We start from the raw sequence: 22,682 nt of genomic DNA, 5'->3' as shown, positions 1-22,682 counted from the left end.
GTGATGCATGGGGACATGCAAGATCATGAACAAAGCACTTTCTTTTAATTCTTAATGCAAACATGTCATTTATCAAGCTCACATGGCTATTTCAGAAGCTGCTCCAAGCTGTTTCTGCATACATATGTATATGTATATGTACGGCCATTTCACTTTTTTTCCTCAGCAAAACAATGCAGCTACACATACAGAGACTGCCAGAAGCAACTTTTAAAGTAGCCACACAGATCTACAAAAAGATGTAGCAGTTTCAACAACTTGAAAAGAGATGCTTCTTGCACCTCTACCACCCACCCACTAATTTTGAAGTTCCTTCTTCAGAGGCCCTGTAGATTGTGAATCGTCTGGCCATTAAGAGGCCTTGTAGAGACCCACTTATACGACAAGCAAGAAAGGATCTTATATTACAATACTGTACAGTGCCTTTTAGAATGGTCAGACTATATGGCCACTTAGATACTGGTAAGTGCTAAGTAGACTGAATGGGCCCAGTTCAAAATGGTAGCTTTAACCTCTGAACCCTAAATGGTAAGGGACCAGGTTCTTTCCAGAGCCATTTTCAAACTACCTGGCATTATAGTCAGCTAAGCTGACATATATAAGAAATATGGCATTCTAGGGGCCAATTTCAGAATTATGAAACTTTCTATTAACCTGAACTTTATCTCTTCAATGTTGCCCTTAACTAAGATCATAATTAGCTTGTAGATTTTTGAGCAATTCAGAAGACACACACCTGTAGTTAGATAGCAATAATCCTGATAAAGTTGCTTACGTATCACATAAACCTCAGATTTAAAGGACTTCTTACCACACAAACTGCAGATTTAAAGCACAGAAAATGGAAGTAGTCTTGAAATTAATTGTGCATGTCTATACCTTTTAAGAAAAAAACCCTTGTAATTAAGCCAATTTGTTTATTAAATGCTTTAAGTGCTCATTTAAAAATAAATTGGAGATACTTATTATCAACCTTATACAACAACTCACTTTTTGAATCTCCTCTACAAAAGTAACTTTGTAAGACTATGCATTAGCTTCTTTTAAACAGTGAGTCAACTTAAGGCTCAAGCTATGAATTGTAAAGTGAAAACTGCTATGCAAAGTCATAGGCATCTCCAGGATTTACAATTTGCTTTTTATACATAATTTTGACAAGATACTTTAGAGAGCTCTGCACGTTTGCAGAAATACAAACACAATCTTTTCCAATATAACTATTAGGATTAAGGATTCTCCGGTCCAAGTTATTTTACCTGATCTTTAATCTCCTGCAGACAGGAAACTAAAGGAAGAAAGGGAGGAATGGCTCCTTTTTTGTATGTTTAACAATTTTAGGAAGCCAAAGGAATATATTCACTACTTTCTCATTTTCTGCGGAGGAAAGGATAGTGGAGGTTATTATTGCTTCCATACTGCACAGTACTGTCTCCTCCAAATGGTTATTTTTCAACTATTTGGCAGCTTTCTTCCCAAGCCCAAATCTGCTGCCGAACATTTGGTTTAGTCCATAACAGCACACAACGGGTGGATCATCTCTCCTGATCTGGTATTTTTGTGGATGTTCCACAAATGTGTTTACCATGGTGACTGCTCCTTTCCTATTATGTCATTTCTTCCTGCTAGAATGAGGTTGAGCAGGTTTAACAATTTATTATTGCTTGGATTATGAGTATACAATTCTAAAGGTGTGGAGATGCAGGAGACTAGGAAACTCCTGAAAAGTGTTTTAGGCAAGTCTAATTACCTTATCTTTGTTCATCACAGCTAGCAGCAATTCCAGACAAAAGCAGAGGAGAGAGGAATGGTATGCCTAACTACCATTACACCAACTAGTAAATCTTGTAGATTATAGAAGGTTAAATAACCCATATACCCTGCCTAATATTTCCATTCCTTTCTTTGACAGAGCTCCTATCTGAAACTTGTAATTTAAAGTTCCAAAATAGAAAAAACATTTAAGCAAAACTCTAATATCTAACTTACAGCCACTTTAAATATTGCATCCTATCTCCCCCAAACAATTGAAAAAGCATTCAGTGAATTTCATAATATGATCTTCTGCATCCCCACATGTTCCTGGATATAATCTTATATAAATTTGCAGGGAACTGCTTTTCTAGAAGAATGTGAGTTGTCATAATTACTGACAAAAATACCAAATGTAGTTAGACAAACTGTCAATGATCCGGCTTGGAAAAATTACATCTAGGGTAGATTCTAATCTATGAATGTTAACATAAAGATGCAATAGAAATCTTATTCCTTATTCATCTTTCTTTGATCATAATTGGCACCTTACAAGCTAGAACTATATTCCCCAACTTTTGATGTTTTGTACCAAAACAATGTAAATGTTGCATAATACTCATCTTTTAATAAAATCATAGATAGCATTTTGAATTATACAAATGGGAAATCCCATTTACTTCCTATCTACTGCAGGCTAATCTGCTCCCTAAAAAAATAAGGCCCAGGATGTCATTCATGGTGGCTCCAACCGAAGCAGGTAAAGTTAAGGAGAAACATCTAAACAGGTACCTGCATAAACTGGGATGTGACATGTGAAGAGTAGCAGCCAAAAAGCCCTGGTGTATAATTTCAGTATACCACTCAAAATATTTACCAAGGGAAAATAAAAAAATTAGAAAGGAAAAAGGATTAAAATCCTTGGCATGATTCACATGTGTAAGTAAAGTCTGCCATATGTTAATGTTTACTAATCTAAAGTCTGGTTCAATTTGATGAACCAATCACCTGTCCCTAAAATGAATACAGTGCTATAAAAATGGTAGTACTACATTTTACCAACAGCTGGATGATTACCACAATAAGCCAGAAAATAAAACTAACAAATGATATATACAAAGGGTTACAATTTATATGGAGCAGATCTCTATTAGAAATTGATACTCTATTTGCTCTAGTCTGTGGAACAGAGTCTATCAGAACATTACTCAGGAACATTTTAAATAAGAAATTAATGAGGTGTACACTTTGAATTAGGGATCCTAGAATTTTTGGCTGACCAATTTGAAACACGAAGGAAGAAACAGGTGCTGTTTCACCAGAAGCACTCTTCTAGTTTTGACCAGAACTTTTTACAGATTTGCAGCATACATTTTTATAGGAAAAATTGGACATACTTTACTAGAAAGAATTCTCATGAAGCCAAACTAGTCGACATTTCTGGAATTCAGGATCAAGATAGACAACATGAAATGCAAAATAGCTAAAATGCAAAATAAGTTAATTAGGAAATGGAAAGTGTTAAAAATGTTTTAGCAGCGTAACTTTCAGTGTGCTGTGCTGTAGCAATTACACATTTGAGAAAGGCAATCACTTATTTAGGTCACCAGTAAGACAAATGATGCCACAAAAACTAAAGAGTTTTTATCTCTTCTTACATTCTGGTGTTAAGCTGAAGGGGTATTGGTGAACCATAAGGTTCAGTAAATAAAAATAAAAGCTTGTAGCATCTTAATGACTATGGAGGCTTTCTGACAAACCAGGAACTCAATAAGAAATAATCAAAATTATCACTCTGTATAAAAGAAAATGGCTATATAGTATTCACTTGCTCTGCTTTCCTAGATTTGGCAAAACACTATTATGAGTTTCCTAAGGAAACATCCATGTTGAACAAGCATACATTTTTGAGTCAATGTTCAAGAAATATATTTTCCTCCTCTTCAATAAATTAACTTGGTCAAGCAAAATATGACAGTCCAGTGACTACAGCCACATGGATGGGGAGGAATCAAGACAACTTGAATATATGTATATGTATTGTGTGTGTGTGTGTGTGTGTGTGTGTGTATGTATATATGCATAAACACACACACACACGCATATATATTTTATGATATATATATATATATATATATATATATATATCATAAAATGAAACAATTGGAAGGCACCTTGGAGATCATCTATGATAAATCCCTGCCAAGTGCAGAAATCCACTATTACAACATCCCAATAAACTGCCACCCAATCTCTGTTTAAACACTTCCAGTGAAGCAGAGTTCTATTATTGAACAGTTCTTACATTTAGATAATTTTTCCAGACAGCCAACTGAAATCTACTTCCTTATCATTTAAACCCATTGTTTCGTGCCCTGTCTTCTGGAACAACTCTGAACAATCCTGACACCCCTGCAGATGCTTGAAGAGAGTTATTATGTGTTTATACTGTTTTCTCTTCTCTAAGCTAAACATATGCAATACTTCCAAATATTTTTCTTCCAGGCCTCTTATAATATTGGTTGCTCTTCTTTGGCTACATTGCAATTTAGTAATGTCCTTCCTAAAATATGGAGAAAATCTATCTATGTAGTCACTAGAAGTCAAAAACAACTTGATGGCACAAAATCAATCAATCTTCCTAAAATATGGTACCCAGAACTGGACATAATATTCTAGGTGCAGTCTGACCAACACAGAATAAACAGGAACAATGACTCATTTTGATTTTGACATTATATTTCAGTGATGCATCCTAGGACTGCATTTACTTTTTGGGGGGAGGGGGTGCTGTACTGTTGGCTCAATGTGGATTATAGGAACCCAAACTCCAGAATAAAAATATTAGTATATTTGATGTTTACAACTACTTTGGCTTTTCAAATGACTGTACTATTACAAATCTTATGCTTAACTATATGTATATAAACAGTTTTAAATTGTAAACTCCTTAAGATTAAATCCATATTCTGTATAACTTTATCAACGCTAACAGCACCATTACAGACAATAACAATAATATAATAAAAATAGCCAAGAAGAATTATTGGCCCATCAAATGTTTACTACTCTACCTTTTCAAACCTTGTAGAATATCAATGCCCTAAAAGGCTTCATTGCATGTTCATTTGAGAAAATGTTAGACTATTTACAAGTATAAAATGCTGTTTAAATGCACTTTCTGCAATGAAACACTGGTTTTTAACCAAAATTCTTGTCCAATTCAATAAAAAAAATTGGCAAAAAGCCCCTAGAGTCAGAAGCCTGATTAATCATATGATGTTTACATGGAAGTAAACATAAGTAAAACTTTCTCTTGGAACATGAGGAAATGGGCATTAGTTGCCAAAGGGCTGAATAATGATAATATGCAAATTGTGGAGAAAATGTGGTTTCTTAAGGCCTTTTCATCTGTTAGATATAGGGCTATGCTATGAACCCTGTTTTAAGATAAAATACATTCAAAATTTAAAGTTTATAGATTACAATTTGCAAAGTGAACACTATATTATCAAGAAGATATTAAATCTTGGGAATACTGGGAATACTGACCAAGCCCTCCACGCAGAAAGCATACTACCCTTTCACAAGACAATAGGTCTAAACTTTTTTCAAGTTCTTTTCCTCCACAATTAGAAGAGCTTCCGTATAAATATTCAAAAATTTGAATCAAACAGCCAGTGGACTCAGTGATTCACCAAGCAACAGAAGTGCCTGACAAGAATATTTTGCAAAATGCCTTTGCAAAATTGTCTAGAGTCTCACAGCGGGTCTCCAAAAAGTTTCAATCTAACAAGCACAGTAACTTTCCAGAGTCATGGTAATAAAGCTAATTCCTTTTCAGTGAGTGGGTGACGGGGGGAGGGGGTTTGTAAATGGAACAATTGTTTGACTATGAATGTACTTTGCAAATGTATTTTACATTGCTTCAAAGCTATAAGACAGAAGCCTGATTGTATAAACTTTGATCCTTAGCCTCATCATCACTTTTCATCACCTCACTTAGGATTTATTTCTCCAAATAAAGACTTTCTAATGATCCCTAATGACCACTGGAGCCTTTCTATTTGATCTAACTAGATATGAAACACTGAAAAGTTGCTAATATGCATTGAATATGCCTTAAGATGCTGGGCTCAGACTCAAGAACCAGTCCACTAATTTAGAAGGCTGATAAGACCTAAGAACCATTACAGTTACATGATTACTTATCATGATTATCATGATTACTCCAGATTACCTATTTTTCAAAGAAAGATCAAAGTGGAAGCCACTGTTGACTAAGAAGAGCTTTGATGTTCATGTCAGGTTTGCCAAAAAGCAACTGAATCATGCTGCAGATTTCTGGAGGAATGTTCTCTAGGCAGAAGAGCCAAAAGTTTATTTTTTCAGACTACATGGCTATCATGTGGCAAAAACCAAACACTGAATTTCATGAAAAAAGGCTCATGCCCACTCATCAAGCAAAAAGAGAGCAGTGTCATGGTTTGGAGATGTTTTGCTGTTACAAGACTAGACAACCTACCTTCATTGAGGGAAGCATGAATTTTGCTTTGTAATCATAGAATTCTGCAGGAAAATATTGTGCTTCAGCTGTTGGACAGATGGCCTAAGTGGGTCATGCAGCAAGACAATAATTCCACATACAAGCAAATCTACAAGGTGAAGAACAAATTCAGTGTTTTCAAATGGCCAAGTTAAAGTTCAGGCCTAAATACCCACAGAAATGTGACAGGACCTTAAATGAGCAATTCATGATAGATGCTGCTAGCTGAAGGAATGGTCCAAAATTCCCACCCGAAGTTGTAAAAGGCTGATCGCCAATTATAGGAGGTGTAGTTTACAGTTAATACAGGTAAATGTGATACAGCCATTTATAGAAAAGGAGCAATTACTTTTTCACACTGATACATTGCATCTTAGACGATTTATCAAATGAAATGAAACAAGCACTAACTTTTAGTATTTTTTGTTCAAACTCCCTTATACATATCAGTAGGATCTACATGTTGCTCTGATAGTCCACTGAATAGTTAGAAAGTTGAAAAGATACAAAATCATTTAGAAAATCTGAAAGAGGACAAATACCTTTGCACAAACGTGTAGGTCAGATTAACATTTACACAAAGCTCTTTTTCCTATTCATGTTCAGAATAACATATTCTGGATTATTCCACTTTATCCTCCTCAAAATTCATAATCCACTGATAATAAAATTAAAATACAAGAAATCAACTGCACTTGGAGATGTGGTTTTTCTGGGGAAAAAAATTAATTGGGAAATTCTCCTATGCAAATGAGTATGATTGCAAGTAGCACATTCATCTTACTATCCATAGTTTGCACAAGTATTTGGACTACATTATTTGATGTAAACAAAAATTACATCTGGCCTACATTATGAAGCATGAACAGTATTTCAAAGAAACTAGACACTTTGATATGAGGAGAAAAAATATTTATTGAAATGTTGATGGAAAAAAATGTTGAACAATAGGCTACAAAATAAGGTAGTCATTGTTTAATAACCACAACTGGGCCTGACAATTCCATCGCTAAATGACGCGATTGTTAAGTGAGACATCACAACTTGCGATTTTACTGCCAGCTTCTCCATTGACTCTGCTTGTCAGAAGCCAGCTGTGAAGCATGCAAATAGTAATCATGTGACCGCAGACATTGCGACAGTCATAAATGTCTGCCAGTTGTGAAGTGCCCAAATCTCGATCATGTGACCATGGGAATGCTGTGACAGTTGTGTGAGGATTGGTCATAAAGTTATTTTTTCAGCACCATCATAACTTCAAATGGTTGCTAAACAGAGCAGTCATTATGCATACCTGTAATATGCAGTCATACTGTAGTTTTAGCTTCTCACTATTTTAGAACAATCATCTGAAAAGGAAATTGCATGTAACTTTGAAATTTGCCAAATTTGCCTAGAGTGGAAATTCTCCATGGAAAATTTTGATGCCTGAGTTTAAACCAGAGTTGGATCAAGTTGGATAATGATTTTAATTGCAGTTTTAAGTAGATTTTAGCTGGTTTCCCCCGCTTCTCTATTTGCTAGTTGCCTTGAGTGCTATACTGATATAAAGACAGGGCATAAACCAAGGAAAAAAAGTAGTCTAAGAAGTTGCACCTCATTCTCAGTGTTGTTTGTGGCTTGAATTTACATCTGAACCTAGATGTTCCAAGTGCAAAAACAACAACATCTAACTGTAACCGAGACCATACTTCACTGTGAAGAAATCTAAAAGATAAAGCAATAAATGTCAACACAAAGTTGAGAAGCCAGTTTTAGGTTTTGTTTAAAATTCCATTACAGTTATTTTTTCTAAACATGTAACATTCATATTCCACACAGAATGCAAAAGACCAAGAGGATACCAAAAAACAAGGCCTTTAGGTACTTCAAACATCCAAAAAGTATTTACTTGATCTATCAGTGAAACCGCTGCTTTTCCACACTAAGACTCACAAGCTATCTATTTATCAACTCAAGACACAAATTAGTAGTCATATGCTTTGTAAACAACGGACTTTAATATTTATTTTTAGTGGGCTGTTTTCTTATGATATGTCACGTATCTTGGATTTAAAGTTTTGCATGAGTTAGAAATGAAAAAATGTAGGAAGTTTTGCTACTGAAAGGGGTCATCTAGAATCTAGATAATTCAGCAACAGAGATGGCAAATGATTGGACATTAATTAAAGTATTCCTAAAACAAATAAAAGCAAGCACTCTAATGAGATTGTTTCAACATTGTTACTCATGTTCTGAAGGAAGTATTTGAACAAACACCAGAAGGTATGATGGCAAGAATGTTAATTGTTTTATGCAACACTAGAAATATTATTCAATTAAAATCAAACCTACATTCAACCTCTAATAAATTACGCATATCCATCAAAAATATAATCATATATAAGAAATAGGCTTTTAACTATCAGAAATGCATGATTCTATATTACCACCTTTTGTCCTGAGGACAAAGGTTTTAAAATTGTTGGGAATGTTAATGAATTCTTTAAAATCAAGTGCTATATTTCACCCCACATTTTAATATTTATTCATTTATCTGGAATAGAAAACACTAATGACTATAGAGTATATATTGGGTCTGATAAAGCTGTGCGAGAAAGAAAAATCTCAAAAAAAAAAGCTAGTACAGTATAGGAAAAGTGTTTGACTGAACTCTATACTTAAAGGTTTTTAATTTTTCTTTTACACAAACCAGATTACTGTACCATTCTTTAAAACCAGAGGTATCTGTTGTTTAAGTAACATATTCAGCTCTGCTCTTTACAGTTGGCACAATTACATGATTTGTGCCACCTATTAAATGATACCCAGTTACATGTTTTTACTCAGTTTGCAACAACTAGCCCAATCACTCTCTTATGTACTTCAATCCATAAGCACAAATTTAGCTTTTCTGAGGACTGTTTTACTTCAGAATGCAAGTGAGGGAAACACATTTCAATACTTCTGCACATAAAAATAGTTTGAAAAGAAAACTAAGCTAGAACTGCCTGATCCAAATAATAATTTTATGAAGTTGTACATTATAGAGACAATGATTCCTCCATTTACTTCTCCTTTTAAGTATTGCATGTTTTTGTTGATGCAAAAAAAATTAACATATTTTACTAGCTTAACATGTCTATAAAACAGAACCTATTAAGCTACATGAAAGAATAACTTACCTGGTTCAAACATACCATGCTTGCAGCAAAGATACAGAAATGCAAGACATCTGACATGAGTGTAAGCCAAGCATCCCAGGGTGCTAAGAGAACTTAGGAATCTGATCTCAGGGCTAAGTTGGAAAGTTATTATCTATTTTCTTCAATCAAGGCAAGTGCTTGGAACAACATACAGTATACCCAAAATGTGGTTCTTAATAGATCTATGTCTACACGGAGAGATGTGTTGTAGTATAGCACCTCAGAGCTCTGTCCTGGCCTCCTCAACATTTTCATAAATGACTAGACAAAGTGATAGAAGGGATCCTCATCAAATCTGCAAATGACACAAAGGGAGGGGGGACTGCTAACAGCTCAGAAGACAGGCTCAAGGTTCAAAAGGAACTTCACAGACATAAATATTGGGCCCTATCCAATAATATGCAATTTAATGGTGAGAAATGTAAAGTTCTGTCCTTAAGTAGGAAAAACCAGATGCACAGGCATACAGTAAGTAGTATCTGGCTCAAGAGTCCTGTGAAAAGGATCAGAGCATCTGTGGTAGACCACAGATTAAGCATGAGCCAATGCAATTTTGGACTGCATCAACAGAGATACAGTGTTGAAATCACAGAAGTGATATTTCCACTCTGTCCTGCATTAGTCAGACTGTACCTGAAATAGTGTGTCCAGTTCTGGACACCACAATACAAGAAGGATGCTGAGGAACTGGAAAGAGTGCAGAGGAAAGTGACAAAGATAGTGAGAGGCTTGGAGGCAAAATCATATGAAGAACTTTTAAACCAAGTAATATATTTAGCCTAAAGAAGAGAAAGCTAAAGGGAGACATGATAGCAGTCTGAAGGGCTACTTGAAGGGCTGTCACAGGGAAGAAGGTGTGAATTATTCTCCATTACACCCAAGGGTAGGATGAGAACCAACGGGTGGAAGCTCTACAGAGGGAGATCCAAACTTGAAATAAGGAGAAATTTCTTAACTGTGAGAGCAGTGGAACAGCCTACCTCCTAGAGTTCTGGGTGCTCTATCACTAGAGATTTTCAAGAAAAGATAGGACAATCATTTGTATGGGATGATATGAGGATTCCTGCCCTGGGTTGGGGGTTTGAACTAGAAGACCTCCAAGGTTCCCTTCCAACCCTATGATTCTACAAAGCCCACTGCAATGTGTCAAATAGCATTCAATCCACAGATAACTATTAGGAAGCAATACATTTCACTATATCTTAAATTTAAAAAAAGAAAAAGAAAATTTTTAAACTCTCCACAGAGAATACTAGATATATAAAGCACTGACTTGTATCACTAAGAAAAGAAATGTTAAATGGAGAGGAGGGAAATCAATTGTCCATAGCAGAACTCTAGAAACTAATTAAACTAATTCTGATCAATTTCAGGATGTCTATTTCCTACACAAACTTCTAAACAAAGCTTGTAATTTGAAAATATACTGAAATCAGAGTAAAAACTCTCATGGGGAGGAACAACTTTGCTTGACACTATAGAATCTAAGCTGTATTTTACTCATATTTTAGTAACAGCCATAATATTGAGCACTAGGTTTACCCTAAGATAAAAAGATATTACTAAAATAAAGACAAGATTATGTCCATCCTCAAAAGCTTGGTCAAATGTTTTATGCCAGGAACAAAGATGTTCAACTACTGTTCCAATTAACCAGTTTCATCCTTCCTCAGCATAAGGATTTAATACTTGGTAGAGCAAACTGTTTCATTTCTAACATTCAGAATAATATTCCATGTTTCTGATAAAAGCATACACCATAACTTTAATAATGTTTAGCCACGAGATTCTGTTTTCACTGCAACAGATTAAAATTGCTACTCCCCTGTAATTAGCTTCAACCGTATATTATAAATGGAAGTTATATGCTCATAAAATATGAAAGTGGCCCAAGAGACACTCCTACTGCTAGGCTGGAGCAGTAACTTATGCATATTTACTTATGAACTCAACAGGAGTATGTCTTTAAAAAACAAACTTAAAACTTAAGCATAGCTAGACAGATCCTTATCACTGCTGGCATTGCAGATACCCCCCTTCAATTCCAATATGTTGTTATACTTACATACTACAGTACATCAACTGAAGCCTATAGGGTAAGGCCCTGTAGTTCTCTAAAAACCTATCGGCATTCCAGATATTTCAACTTCTTAACAGGATGTTCCAAACTGGCATGCTAACCTATATTTAGGATACTATTGTGGTGCAACCAATATTAAAAGTAAGCAAATCAGCATGCCTGGACTAGTATGAATATGTCTGCAGTGTGCTCTAAACTAAGGAGTAGAACACAGACTGAAAATACAAAGAAAACTTACTGAATGAACTAACAACACTGCAAAATTAAAGAAGCAAAAGAACATCACAACAATTGATTCCAATAAGTAACACAGAACCTATGTGTATGCAACACACTTAACTTGGTTACTCAATTAACCTGTTTTTCTGGGTTCTCAAAAAAACCCCAATTGAATCAAACTAACCAAATGGGTTACATTCACAAAGCATACTAAGCCCCCAAAAAACGCTACTCTAAAGTGAAAAGTTAACCAAGTTTAACACATTGTGCTAATGCAGCTGCTAGTTCTTTAACTGTTTCAGTTAAGTGTATTGTAAAAACACAGTTAAGGTTACAAGGATTCCATGTAGTATGGATTTTTATTTATTTTCCCAAAATTACCAAACTACAGGAACAGGACAGGGAGCACTTTAATTCTAATTGTTTTCTATTTATAGAGTAGAATGTTTAGAGATACTTAGCCAAGGTGACATAAGCAAGGTAAGGCATAGCATAAATCATATTTCATAAGAAAGGAGGCAGCACTTGGCTAACAAAATTGTCAAGGACTACACTTTGCTTCAACCCCCACAATCTACATTCACATCCTCTCATTTTCTCTTTCTCTGCTGATTAACAGGGTGGAAAATCTGGATTGAATTCAATGGCTGTCAAGCAGGAAACAAATCTCAGATACATGATGTTAATCAGACTGAACTAATCCTTTTCCCCCATTCCCCAGAATCAACCATTATCCATGTTCTCAGCCCTATGAAAATCATTGTTCATTTCAATTTCCCCAATGCCGAATTAAAAAGCCAATTTTTCATGGATTTTTAACTTAGGACAATTCTCAAGTCCAGAGTTACTCCAAAGAGTACTGCTGGACTGCTTAATTACATTTTCTGACTTTTTTTTACTTTATACTACCACTGCACCCCAATTAAAAAAAAACCCTAGAACCTATTAGAGGTTTCTCTTGATTTAAATGACCCAAAATGATGGAATTTGAGAATGCCTGTTCTTTGACACTAGTCCAATTTAAAATACTCAAAGGCTTGCAGTAAGAATGAGTTAAACATTTTACTATGTGACATAATAGAAGCTATACATTCAAGTGTGTGCATGTATTGCATTAATCTGACAGCAGCAAAGATTCCTAATTGTATTAACCAGCCATTTATTGCCAATATCCATCAGTTAAAAACATTTTTCAGATCTTTATTGGGTGCCATGTATTAAATTCTCCATGACCTAACTGTTCCAACTCACCTGGCTACAAACTAAGCAACACGTTATGCTAGGAAAATGTAACAGCTTTGAAAGCCATACCAGCAGAAACACACACATATACACTTCAGAACTGAGTCTGTTGATAGCGACTTGAGGCTTCTATATGGTGTTTCTTTACTCTCTGATGTGCAAAATTTGAATAACCAGAAGTTAATTTATTGTGAACAAGGTTTATTGTGAACAATTGGAAGCTACAAGTTAGTCAACCTTACTTCTGAGTTAAGCACATCTTATCAGCTCCACCTATAATTAACATTACTGGTTTCACATACTTTTGTTATGACATTTCATTACTGAACAGTAATGAAAAGTTACAAGTAATCTCTGTAATTGCTTACACTGAATTCTGACTGATTAATTACATCTTTTCACTCCACTGCACAATGCAGTGGCTAGAGACTTTCCTCTTTTCCAATTCCTAACCTAATAAATATAAAACCAGTCATTTATTCCTTCTAGCAGAAAGCAAATTTGTTATTCTTTGTCAAACTGATAATACCTGTGTGGAAGCTATCAAAGATAGTAGCAATCTATTTTTAGAGAGGGGAAGTTTTATATTTTCCCTACATATTTATTCTGGAGGAAGTTTATATAACTGACATTGGTTTTCATATTTACTTTTTGAAGACAGCCTTCACAGTATTTGAAGAATTGTAGTAAGGAATAAGTTACCACTGATCCAGAATTTATTACTTCATTATTAAAACAAAAGGCGTAATTGATTCAACAATTGCAGATGAAATATTAGGACTGGCTAATTTAATTCCACAAAGCAACATAAAACATATCAGGGATACTGTAACACCACAAACTCTGCACTGATAAGTACTGAGCTAGGTGACAACTGAGATCTTTTAAACTTGAAATTACATACTTTTGACACTACAGATACAATTTTCTGTAAAAGACAAAAATCTACAAAATAAAACAGAAAAGCAATGCTGGATCTGGCCAGGAATCCATCTAGTCCAACATTATTCCCGCAGTGGTCAGCTAAATGCCTTAAGCAAAGCATTGACTAGTTGCCTTGTAGGTCTACGTACTGATAAGAAAAATGCCTCCTTATTAATCATGTTGGACCTCATCATGTTTGCAGTACTGAGTTAGAATGCCTATCCTCAAGAACCTATCAATTTTTTTTAATCTTTTTGTCCAAGAAAAGCCAAAAATTGATCACTGGTAAAGCTATCATCATCTCAAAAGTGACATGAAATAGAGTTCAGTGTTATCAACACTAAAGTTGTATATTGTATTAGCCATTGCTCTGGAGCTGAAAAATGTTAGTTTACTACTAGTGATAACCAGTTCTACACATTAGACTGAAATAAATATTTCTGATTCCCATTCAGATCCTGGGAGACTTCGCTGCCTACTTTTCTATATATTGATGACGTATTCAATCCTCAGCTCTATTCTTTTGCTGTTCTTCTCTACATAAGGCTCTGTCTCCTTATTCCATGATTGCTTTAAATTTGCTTTTCTTTAGATCATGTTAACCACCAAAATTATCTGATTACAGTTTATCATATTATATCATAAACAAGTGGCAATTTACTCAAGAATCTTGATGGAGAAATTAAAGAAAATCCAAAGATGCTGGTCTATTCACCCTTCATCACCACTGCCTGATGTCTTTAAGGACTACACTATTTCTTGGTGCACTGACTTTCTGGTAATGCCATGTGAGACAATGAATATGTGCTGACACATATTTGCTTGCTGTGGCTAGTGAAATGTCAAGATGTATTCAATGTCTCTCACGATTATTATCCAAAAGTAATTTCATAAAGAAATAGCAGCTATGAAAAACTATACTCTACAGTTTTTTTCTTTAATAATTAAGATTAATATTGACGACACATCCCAAGATAGCTATACAAATATTTACCAATATCCAAGCAGTCCATTTTATCACTGCTATATCAAGTATAGAAAAACAAGCCTACATGCTTTATGTTCTTAAGACACCAGTTCTGCAATAATCCTACCATATTTGTTATTGTGGTGATTTCTAAACTACTTGCAATTAATTATCATTGTCTTCCCATATTATTTTGGAAGGGCTTCCATTATGAATTAAGACTTATGATAGCAATTTGCCAGTTAAATCTTAACCAAGTAATTATGAGAAGTTTAAAAAAAACTAGTAATGAATGATATATGAAACATACCAGAATCTTCTCAAGAGAAAAAAAAAAGCACCTCACATGTGTTGGTATTTAAACAACCAAGCTCAACAATTTATCAATCAAATTCACAATAAAAAACCAAGGCTTCTCTTCCATTTGAAGTAGTTACTGAAACAGGCCAGATGATTTACACTAAAAAATGCATTCTTGATTTTTTACACTGCAGTTTTCACCACACTTTAGTTAAGGAATAGCTATAATCAAATATAAGGTAGATAGAAGCAAAATATGTATGGAGCTCTTTCATCTTTACCCAAATTATGAAGCCAAAAAAGAAATTTACCAGTATGCTGTTACTCTTCAATGTTCTAGACTAAAGTTCTTAGAGCCATGTTATTTAAAATTATTTGATAGTTATTTACAAGCTAACTTAGAAGCCTCATTCACAACTCAAACAGACATTATATTAACCATTATCAACCTAGTTAAATTGGTGCAATGTTTTCCAAATGTCTGGAAAAATGTACAACTGCTTACTAGAGATATTCTAAACATTAGACTTAAAAGGATGTATGTTAGAGTGCATAGAAGTATGCCCATTCAGAGGAGTGCCTCCTTCATTTTTGCATATATCAGTGTTCATGGCATGCCATCTGGCTGACTGCAATGGGTAGCTTCCTTTGAAGGCAAGAATCCTGCTGCATGTCAAGAATTGGAAGTGACTGCATGCTTAAATTATAATGAATGCAGAGACTACATAGAACTGTATACCTCCAGTGAAGTCTGATTGGAGGGAGATAAGAGCATATGCAGCAGTAACCTACAGTTGGGTGCATACTAAGTATTCACAGTACTCTTTATTTAATTAATTTAGCATAGTATGCAGCACAACTGACATGCCATTTGGGAATTACTGAACATAATTGGTATGCAAGTTACAGTCAACATACCACCATACATCTTTATTAAAAGGAACTTTTTCTCATTCTCTGTGAATTTGAGAAGGGAATGTGGCTTAGTTATACATTTAAAATAGTTACCACTCAGTAAAAACAAGGATCCATTACACAAGACATCTTGCATTGGTACTCAGCATATTCATTCCTTGGTACCCTGAAAAACTTTCCTTGTCCCTAAAACTAGGGGAGTATCTTTCTGTAGATGAAATTCCTCCTAAATGATTAGGACTCTCAGATCAGTAGCACAAGAGGCTAGGAAGCCCTTATATTGAACCAAGAGGGGACCATAAAACATGTTCTATTCACTCAGAATGCTAATACAAAATATTAGTATATAACAAACCTGCTAATATTTAGGGTAGCACAAGACTATACAATTCTTTCTTATCAAAGCAGCTCAATACAAAATATAGCATACTTTTACTACCTTTGACTTGCCATTTAACCAACAGCTCCCCTGAAGTCCCAAGCAATTTGCAATTAGTATTAATCACATAAAGTCATTCAGTGCCCTTAGGCTAGAGAGATGAAAGCCAGCATATTCTGATTTCATATATTACCCAGGAGATTAAGATAGACCTAGAAATGATAACCTTGCATCACAAGACCACCACCTTCACAAGGAGAAAACAATACAACCTCTTACATCAGTAGAGAAATAACATCTGTAATAAAGTTACTACACTGTTCTCTGCTACGAACAGAACACACACCTTCTATGAACAATTGTTCTAGAAATGGAAAGTTGGAAAAAAAAACATTCTGGCCTTATCTATTCTTCAGGTATTTAACCAAAAATAATAGCAGAGAGAGACTGACTACACTGAAAATAAATATCCACTTTAGTTTACTATTTTGCTTTAACTCTGAATTCAGGATTTGCCTCCTGAAACTTTCTCTTCATTTGCCTTTCTTTGAATGTCTTAAGTTTGCTAGTCTAATATCAGGGCCAGCCTCTCTCTTAAATTGATATAAGCAGCTCAGAACACAGTAATTGTTTGAAAAGTAGGATAAAAATAAGCACATAATTATACAGGAGTCAAATAACTTCAAGAAAGAACACAAATATCTTGAGAATTCATGTACGATCTAAAAATCAGCAAATGACATATGAATTGATGTGGAAGCTATTTACATAGTAACTTCTCTCTGTGAAATATTAATGGAGAGAAAGAACACAACAGAAGAAAATCGTTCTGCTTACTCTCTCAAAGGGTCAAGGTCTACTAGTTTTAGAACTCCAGCACAACACATATAAAAAAAGCAAACCATGATAAAGTCATTCCAGATTTTCAAAAAAGCAGCTGTCTTTCTAGGGAAAAAAGCAAACTTTAGTTACCCCCTTTCTTTTTCTTACATTATTCCGCATTCATGTTAGAAACTAAAAACTTATTAGATTTTTTTAAAACTTTGCTGCAAACATCCATAGAAGCTCCCCACAGCTTTATTAAGAGACTGGCAGTTAAAAATGCACTGTAAAATTTTCTCTAATGAATCTCTGTTGCCTTGGCCTTCATTGGAATTGTCCTATAGCAGTTAATCAAGATCAAACTATCAACACATATTTTTAAAAGACTTTATTTCTTCTGCTATATTTATGCTATATGCATGATAAAAAAGGCTTTTCAATATTATTTCCTGAAAACATAACTTTGATTACTGTATGCAATCTTTCAAACATAATAAAATTTATGTTGGGAGTTATTTCCCCAGAAGCCAAGTCCAAAATACATATCCAAGCACCAACTATTTTGGGACTCTTTAAAAGATAAACTATGAAAAAGTATAGTCTAATTCCTACAATAAATGTAAGTAAGTTATTCTGTGAACATTCATATGCTCAGAACAAATAACTGTGGAATCAGTGCAATATAGGAAAAAGGTCCACTACAACATCAGCTAGGAAAATCACTATTTCAACATGCCCTTTCAGGTCGCTTCTAAATATACACAGAATTTATAAATTTAACCAAATGCCTGAACTGAATTAAGCCTCTGAAATGCAATGCTCATTCTCCATATGGTGGATACCAGCAATTACTGGTATCATGACAGCATTACCTACAAGAATAATGATTCCAAGGCATTACTTTACAAGTCAATAGAACCTCTGGTGAATACATCGATTTTTTTTTAACAAACTTACATTTAACCTGTTCAGTGTCAATGATTCCTGCAGGCCTAGCTCTCCAGGCCACAAACATGAAAGAAACTTTAATATGTAAACATGTGCCAACAGGAAAACACTATCTCCTGCCTAGGACTTAAAAAGCCTCTAGTACTTCCAACTGTAAAAATTAGCTACAGCTGCAAGCCAACCAGTACATACTTTACTGACAGCAAAGGATTATATTTCTTGGTTTCCTATCTTACAAGGCTGTTGGAAGGATCACAGAGACATACTGCTGAATACTTTGATCTAAACCAAATAACAGTGGATGTGAATTCTGAGCACTGGAAATGAATGTTATACTATTCTATTTTGTATATATAATGGAACCATTCGAAGATTTCCCAACCCCTTTTTGAGTCTCTGTAACTTGGATACCTCCAGAACTTTTGGCCAAGACCTAAAGAACCTTGCTTGTTCAGCAGTACCATATGTAAAAACATCTATTCTTCACCATGAGAAACAACTGCAGAGAATTTCTGCGAAAGGCCTGCAACAGTCCCCAAATGGCAAAGAAACAACAGCTGCCCTCGGCTATAACTACAGCCCGCTCAGTTTCCTAGCCTCTTTAACGTAAGTTCCTATTTCCCACTATTTCCCCGTCAATGACAAGCGACTCGCCGACCCTACTTCGAGGCACTTCAGCGCACACACCCCAATGCCCAAACGCCACCTGCACCTGCTGAGCCTGTCTCACTTGCATTCAAGGATCCCCGCTCACAGGCTGCCTCGCCGCCCCTTCGGCAGGGAGGGCAGCGGCCCAGGCCCAAGGTGACAGACCCACGGCGAAGGCTACGGGGGAGATCAGCAGAGGAAGCCTATCTAGGACGCGGGTATAAGAGAAAGAAGGCGCCAGTGCCAGCGGGAGAGAGAACGCCCGAAGCGCCAAGGGCTCCAACTTAATCCGGGGCGCCGGGAGGCCTCAGGACTTCCCGAAGCCCCGCACCCCCAGCCTCCACCGATGCCGTCGACCCCCTCACGAAGCTTCCCCGGCGCCCGGGCTCACTTACCACGGGGCGCGCGCGCTCCTTCCCCCGCCAGCCCTTCCAAAGTGCGGCCCGCGAGGAGGCCGCTCCCTCCCGGGACCCGCCACCGGCACAGTGACCGACAGACCAGGCGACAGAGCAAGCGCGACGGCGCGCGACACGTACCTGGGGGAGGGGCGGCGCACAGGAGCCTAGCAACCGCCGGCACGAGCGCGCCACAACCAATCACGAAGCCTGCCCGAGCTCGAGCTGCAACACATCGCCGCTCGGCAGCGTCTGCTTGTTTGGCCAGCAGCAGCCCAGCCCAACCTAACCCAACTCGTCGGACTCCGCCTCACGCGCAAGAACTCCCCCTACCCGACCGCAGGACACGCCTCTTCGCCAAGCCAGGCCCCGCCCCTTCTTCGCGTGCGCGTTCCTCGGGCTACACCTTCTGGGCTCTGCCTGTTCTGGCCCCCCAGCCCGCAGAATCGAGATCACGCCCCTCCTCATACTTCTTACTGGGCAAAAGGAGCAGGATTTCAGCTTGTCGATTTCCGATTGGTGTATCTTGACATTCTTGTGGGAGGTGAAAGAAATCCGGCACATGCATCGCCCCACCTGCGAAGCCCGCCTGAGGCTTTTCCTTTCTTCCCAGGGACAAAGCCCAGGAGGGGGATGGAGTTTCCTTTCTTGCGGCCCAAGCTCATAACCTATATTGCAGTGCCTCTTTGTAGAAGCCGGGCCGAGGTTGAAATCTTAAAGGAAACCCTAAATATCCTTGATTTGTAGGTAACCGCTGCGGTTACTCAAGAAGGAAGATACTCTGTATCTCCACAGATAAATTGTAAGGTGCAATCAAAACAGCTGTAGAAAAGGGGCAGTAAAAGCCACACATCATTATTTCCTGAAAATATTAATTCCACGAAGATGGTTTAGGAACCTAAACTTAATGTTCTTAACTGGCTCATCTGAATGCGCTAGTTGTATTGGTGTGTAGCTGCGGGGGCTTCTGGCTGGATTTTTGGAGCTGGCCCAACCTATCTGGACAGCACCAAGTTGGCGAGCATGTGGAGTGCAACCCATTCTGAAATCTCAGGATAAAAAAAAGCCACAAGGCAGATCAGTTTGATTCACTAAGTAAGCCACAGTTCAGTGTTCTATAGCTCAGCAGGTTATTACATGTATCCTGCAGATTGCAATGTCTTATATAGCTGAGGAGCTGCTCCTGCTTTTGTTTTGTAAGGTAGGTTTTTCTGGATTATGGCTGTCATACTGAACAGTATCCAGAAGAGCAAATGCAGATGTGCTCATTAATTGCTTATAGTGACACATTTCTTATATGACAGGCCTGTATGTTTTGCAACAGCTGAACCTTCCCAACAGTTTTCAATGTGGAGCTATTCAATTAGGCTGGTGTGGGTCTTCCGGGCTGTGTGGCCGTGGTCTTGAAGTTTTGTTTCCTAACGTTTCGCCAGCACCTGTGAGCGGCATCTTCAGAGTGCAGGAGCACAGACAGTTCAGAGAGAATTGCTCCTGTCTGTGCTCCTGCACTCTGAAGATGCCGGTCACAGGTGCTGGCGAAACGTTAGGAAACAAAACTTCAAGAACACGGCCACACAGCCCGGAAGACCCACACCAGCCATCGTATGCCGGCCGTGAAAGCCTTCGACAATACTATACAGTTAGACTTGCTTTAAATATGTCCATTTTTGACTGTTGATTGGCTTGCAAGCTTAGCAACAGGGATGAGACCAGGATTGTTCATGTAAGGAAGAGATGCCTTTAATATTTCTGTGTGCATTTCCTAAAAGGAAAATACATTTGGAATAGAATATATCCTCTAGAGTGTTCATTCTACTGGGACAGGGACCACATTGACTATTTACAAGTGTTAAGACTGTAAGCGAAAAGCAGTTGACACAATAACATTCGGAACATCTTTAAGTCCCAAATGTCTTACAGGCACTGCACAGCATGTCTTTCCTTGTGTACAAATGTGGCTGATTATTTACAGAGCATTATGCCTTTGGGCAACATAATGCCAGTTCAAGATGGATTTATGGACCTTATTACTGAATAAATATAATGATTTTTTAAGAGAGTACTGAGAAGATGGATAGAAATGAATTATGGCCGGAATTCTTTTAGATTCTGCAATGTCATATTATAAACATATTATCCTGCAACAAGCTGTAAAATTATGCATCAAGTAACAGATACAAAATACACAGTGTGCCCTGGGAAGATGCCATTAAGATAGAATCTGGGAAAAATTTTGAGAATCACTTTAGAGGAACAGCTTTGTAGCAAATACAAACTTACTGAGAAGGAGCCCTATTTAATTTAGCGGCACTTACTTTCAAAGAGGCTAGCATACATATGCAAACCTTCTTTTACATTATAATTTTATTCTATTTTCTATTTTCTTCATTCTGTTTTTTGTAACGCAGTCAACAAGTGAATGCTACATTATAAGTACTATAACCTACCAACTCCCAATACAATAATAATAAAAACAAACAAAAACAATACGATATGAAAAAGTGGGCAAAGCCTTCATAAATCCTGTCATTAAAAGAATAACAAAGAAACTGGGGATATGTCAAAATCAGTGGATGGTTTATATTTATCTTCTCTTTCAGCTTTCTCTGTTTGTTCCATTTGAATGCAGCAGTAGTTGTATAAGTGTACGTGAAGGTGACTTACAGTATTTGTGTATGTACCTCTTTTGTATGCCAGAATTCCAAAAGTACAAAATTATTCATTGATCAGTCAGCCTGATGCTAACATAGCTATCAAATTATAAATATTGCTAAATTTTGCAATGATGAAAGAAGCTTTCCTGTTATAGGATCATAATATTCTTCTATTTCCTAACAATGGGAAAATGTTTTGTTTAGTACAAAGCCTCTAGTAATAGGTCAATCATGGCATGTTAATGAATAAAAGAATTGTCTCTTAAAAGTAAGTTTTATCATTCCTATGCCCAGGGGTTTCACCTCTTCAGAATTAGAATTGTCATAGGGATACAACAGAGCAGGGTTGTTATTTTTTAATTAAGAATATTCATTTGCTGGAAAACTGCCCAACTCTTTATGTGCATAGGGAAAAGCTAACAAAAGGTAAAGTACAGAATTTTCAAAAAGATAATTTGGTGATTTGAAAATCTACATTTTAGATATTTCTAAATGTATAAAAAGTACATGGGAATATTTGTGGAAATACTCATAAAATTCTAAGTATCTGGGCATGGAGAGATAGGCAGAAGGAATTATAAGTGTCCCTACCGATAGTGAAGGAACCCTTTCAGAAACCTAAAAACATTAAATTCTATAAAACATTTATAGATATTTGTACTACTGTTCCAGAACTTTCTACCTAAATAGATTATCCCCATTAAAAATA

At 36.5% G+C, this 22,682-nt stretch overlaps 1 protein-coding gene across 4 annotated transcripts in view; it reads right to left on the bottom strand.

Annotated features, from left to right (window-relative positions):
- The window catches only part of DAG1 (dystroglycan 1), a 94,368-nt gene extending 74,749 nt beyond the window's left edge, over positions 1-19,619 (bottom strand). The window contains exon 1 of one of the 4 annotated variants that reach the window (XM_088133972.1): positions 19,461-19,619. The gene's annotated coding sequence lies outside the window, so the exon portion shown is untranslated. The other 3 variants (XM_088133974.1, XM_088133971.1, XM_088133973.1) reach the window with 3 other exon arrangements.
- Between the last annotated feature and the right edge of the window lie 3,063 nt (positions 19,620-22,682).

The sequence above is a fragment of the Python bivittatus genome, unplaced genomic scaffold (assembly GCF_059951505.1).
Source record: "Python bivittatus isolate LINGU-HERP-01145 unplaced genomic scaffold, Pbiv_v1 ctg000080_np1212, whole genome shotgun sequence".
Lineage (NCBI taxonomy): Eukaryota > Metazoa > Chordata > Lepidosauria > Squamata > Pythonidae > Python > Python bivittatus.
The sequence above is the reverse complement of the archived record's forward strand: the minus strand, read 5'-3'. Positions and strand labels throughout refer to the sequence as shown.